Raw genomic sequence first — 4,651 nt, 5'->3', positions numbered from 1 at the left:
TATAGTAATAGAGCTTCCTTGCATGCTCACGTCACCTCCATCCCCCTCCCATCCCTTGTATGGGAACTGCCTGTTCTCCTCCCTCCTCTCTACAGCTCGATCTACGTCCCCTCTGGACTCGAACGTTAGTAGAAAGGAAAGCGCTGCAGTTTCTGGCTTCTGAAGGGAATCACGGATAATTAAAGCTATCAAGAGGCGAATTTGGCGACGTCAAGGGAGCTCCAGAGGGCATTGAGCATATTCGACGCTGTGGGGTGAAAACGAGTTTCTCGCGTGGCCTTTCCTCTCGTACTCGCTTCTGTCATGTATACACGTGCTCTGAACCACCCTCCGACGCGGTGTGCCAGAAAGCCGCAGCCACAGCAGCAGCAGCAGCAGTGGGAAAGTCGAAGAAAGAGTCAAAGAAAGCTTCGCTTTATTAATTCATTGCCCCGCTTTACAAAACACGCACCAAGTTCAGCGCGGCCTCGCGTCATCTGTAGCAGAGATGGCTGTCACGCGGTATCAGAAAATATTCTAGCGCTGGCCAGTGATCCCGTTGCTATAGCACCTAGGATATACTGGCAACCGTGCCGACATGCCGATCATGTGCCGACCGCCGCGTCTGGCTCGCGCTGATGATGCCAGGAGGCCACGGTTCCTACGGGCAACGCCGGCTGAAAGCCGCCCACGGTACCAACACAACAAAAATACCCCGCTCAAGCCCTCGATACAGACGGTTGATCAGGGAAGCCCAAACGTGCTGCCCCGGTGTTTATCACTGGGTTGATCCCGACTGTTCATTAAAAGACGGCTTGGTAGGTTGCCGGATCCTCGGTGCGCTATTGCTGCTTGCGCTCGTCTGCACGAGCCTGTTCTTGTGTCCGGGCTGCAGCATCGGCAAGGCGTAGACGAGCTGGTTCTCGGTTCTGCTCACGGCGTCGCTGATCGAAAGCTGCCTGCTCTTCAGGAGTGAATATGACGCATGGCCTACCTATTTCGCAGCCGGAGAGAAACTGCTGCGCGCGCGCTCGGCTGCTACGGAGAGCAGCGACGTCACTACTGGCGCAGTCAATCGCGCGCCTCTTTTTCTCTTCTTTTTTTCGCATATGCGCGTGGAGCGGCGCCGGATGAGTTTTCGGCTTACAGGCTACAGACGGACGGACGAATTGGCCAGCCATATACAGCTTCACTGTAAAAAATTGCCTCGGTAGAACGCGGTTAAACAAAGTTTGTCGAGCGATAGCACAGTTTTGCTTGCTTTGGAATAAAATACACAAGTTGCTCCGTGCCAGTGGCAACTACCGCATCTACAACTGCACCACACAGCAACAAACAGACGCTGCTGGGCGCGGCATTAGCAGCGAGCGAATTGACATTCATGCGGCGTCTCACTCCAACGCGAACTAAACGTCGAAAGCACCGCGCATGCGAAGCTACCAGCACTCGGCGCACTTTGTACACATCGCAGATCGCTTTCAAGATATGAACGCCAACGCGGCGTTAGCAGGAGGCACCGCTAAGCCTAAGTCCTAGTTTGACTTTAGCTGGGCTTGAAGGTCCGATTTACGGAACCAGGCGTTTTCTGTGTTTGTACCTGGAGTAGTAGAGCTATCGCTCTAAAACGTGTGATCACTTGCAGCGAAGACGACGTAGTATAATATTCTTATTGAATAATCGCGTAATTATGTGAAGAAACGAAAACCAAAGTCAACGTTTGCGCAATGGCTCGTCGTTGCAAAGGGCGCCGCGAGGAGACCCGCTTGTTGTGCTGCAGTAGGGGAGCGTGCCTTCGCCCGCGGCAGGCATCATTCTCGGTGCCACCGTGGCACCTGCGCTCAGCCACTACTCAGTATATTCCAGGTACCATACTGATGCACCGGTTTGGGCCCTAGAATGATCTTATCGCTCACTGAAAGTACACAAATGGGTCATTTCCATCGTGTGCTTCCTTTGGAAACGCAGGGGGACTGTCTCCGCTCTTGTCCTGTAGAGGGCTGAATGGAATTAGCTTTCAGCAGCACGGTCGTGACATTAGTGTACACATCGGTGGTGTCTGGTACCACGAGACGGTCAAATCAAGTTTCGGTGAGGCGAATGATATCTTGCTTCACGTCCGACGCCGCATTCAACGCGCGTTCTTAAGCTGATCGTATTAAAGAGTAACATCTCACCCTCCAGAAAGTTTCCATGACATCCGTTATTACTGGGATGTCAACTACCCAACACAGAAGTAAAAACGAGACAAAAATTTTATGTTAGTACTCCTTAAGCGTTGAGAAAAGCACTCGCGTGACAGCGTTCTTGGCGCTAGCGCCATGTGGCGCAGAGATTCCATCATACAGAATGGCAATTTGGTCAGGCTGAGCTAACGTGAGTGGCTCCTATAATTTTAGGTAGTGATTCTGCCCAGTCGAATAACTCTACCGGTATAAATTAAATATCCAAATCATTATATCAGCCACGTCTTTAAGTTACATAACAATCTTTTTGGCCACTAAGTTACTACGTCAACGACATCACCACCCCCATTCCTCCTCTCTAAGGAAAAATGCATAATTAAAACAAATTGAATTTGTGTGCACGTGGCACAATTCAGCGTGTCAGACTCTATGTACGCACTTCTGGAGCAGATAAAAAAAATAAAACCTACGTCCCTGCCGGGGGTCGAACCCGGGACCTTTGGATTAGAAGTCCAATGCGCTTTCCACTGCGCCACAAGGACGGCGCTACAGCGCGTGATAAATGAAAGTGAAGTTTTATTCATTACAGGGCACTTCGCCAATGGACGCGGCTCGGTGTGGCGTGGGCTTCGTTCACGTGGAAAGGGACGCGCTAAGCGTTTGTAAGCCGGATTGCTTACCCGAAATCGTGTTCGAAGCTTCTTGGCCCGGTTACCACGCACGCGATCACCGCGACTAATATGTGTCGTGGCTATCTAAGGCAATAACAAAGTATATGCTAAAATGGTCTCGGCTTCACGTTGGTGGTAATAGTAACTGCGGCTTGCACCGTGGATGGAGCAGACAAAATTAACCCGCACAGTATCGGTTTCGCATCACAAATAGAATGGGAACTAACTTTGGGACTTTCCGTCCGGTGTCTTGCCTTAGTGTTTTTCCTAAACGGTGGAAGACGAAGAACTGGCTCTTCTGCGAAACCCCGTTTTCCACTGCTCTCATTTTACGAGTATTTTTACGTGCTTTCGGGAGACGCCGCTCCCGAGACCTTTGGCAATGGAAGCGGAGTCAGCTAGACGTCCGGAGGAGACAGACGTCACAGCATCAAGCACCCCGAGGAAGCGCAACCACCTCATGAGCGACACAATCAGCGAGGACACCCTGCAGTACTAGTCTGCTTCAGAAGATCTGTCGGATGACGGTGATTACTTGGCAGTTGTAAGGCAAAAAGGAAAGAGGACAATCGTCACTGCTTCCTCGTCTTCAACAAGGACGACGGCGATGCCAAAGAACGATGACATGGCTCATACCATCCTCTTCTTGCTGGAGACGCCCACCGACGACATGAATCGGCTTCACAGGCAAGCTATATCTGTCGCACTGGTGGCTCTTGTTCCGAATGAGATTACAGATGCGAGAATTAACATCCGTAAGAACATCCTCGCGGTCAATGTCAAGGCCAGAGCAGCACTGGATATCTTGAGAACAGTCAATGTGCTAGGCAAGTTCGCACCATAATACCACAGGACAGCGATACTTCATCAGGTGTGATTTACGATGTGGATGAGCCAATCAACGACCACGATCTGCCTATTTTTGTTAAACCCGCCACACCAGATGTCACTATTACTCAAATCCGTCACCTAGGAGAATCACGTTGTGTCAGGATAACCTTCAAAGGAGGAAGCTTGCTGTATCACGTGAAAGTTGGATTTTTTCGTCATCCAGTGCGACCGTTCGTTTCACGACCACTTCAGTGCCGTAATTGTTTGAAGATAGGGCATATCAGCGGCATATGCAAGAATTCGACCGTGTGCCCAATATGCTATGAGCAGCACAGCGCTGATGCTTGCCGTGCGACTGATTTCAAGTGTGCGAATTGCTCTGGTCCTGATGAAGCATCGTCGAAAGACAGCCCGAGACAGAAGACAGAGCTGAAAGTCCTAAACAAATGGTGAGAGACAACTCAACGCACAGAGAGGTCGCCGTCAAAGTGTGATGGCGTCGCGCCCGCCGCAGATGATCAGCGTCTACTAGAAATACTGAGACCGTCGTGAGAAAGACGCTACTTCCAACAGCTGGTGCTCCCAAGACGCTCACCCACACTAGAAACACGGTGTCTGGTGACGCATTGAATACGTCTACTGCAAATGCCTGGCCTGCACTTCCGACATTAAGTCCTCCAGCAGAACAAAGATCGACGGTGGGCTACCAACGCACTACTGACGGCCAGATCATGTACGACGTCAAGGCAAGCAAGTAATCTCTATAATCAAGTCCCTAATGGAAGTTATTCGCGCGTTGATAAATGACACGCAGACGCCATCTGCTCGGGTTGCACTGCAAGTGCTGGACGGTCTGGATCCTGTTCTTGCGAGCCTCGAATAGCAAGCACAATGGCTATACCGCGTCAGCCGTTCTTCAGAGAAGTCAACGAAGCGTCTATTATGCAATGGAATGCCCATGCACTGAAATCCCGTATTGCTGATTTT

The 4,651-nt window shown here is 50.8% G+C and overlaps 1 non-coding gene across 1 annotated transcript; it reads right to left on the bottom strand.

Annotated features, from left to right (window-relative positions):
- Nucleotides 1–2,631: 2,631 nt before the first annotated feature.
- Nucleotides 2,632–2,704, bottom strand: TRNAR-UCU (transfer RNA arginine (anticodon UCU)). Its single transcript has one exon. It is a non-coding gene; the product is annotated as a tRNA-Arg (tRNA).
- Nucleotides 2,705–4,651: the final 1,947 nt, after the last annotated feature.

Source organism: Dermacentor andersoni, chromosome 2, assembly GCF_023375885.2.
Source record: "Dermacentor andersoni chromosome 2, qqDerAnde1_hic_scaffold, whole genome shotgun sequence".
Classification (NCBI taxonomy): domain Eukaryota; kingdom Metazoa; phylum Arthropoda; class Arachnida; order Ixodida; family Ixodidae; genus Dermacentor; species Dermacentor andersoni.
This window is presented reverse-complemented; position numbering and strand designations above follow the sequence as displayed.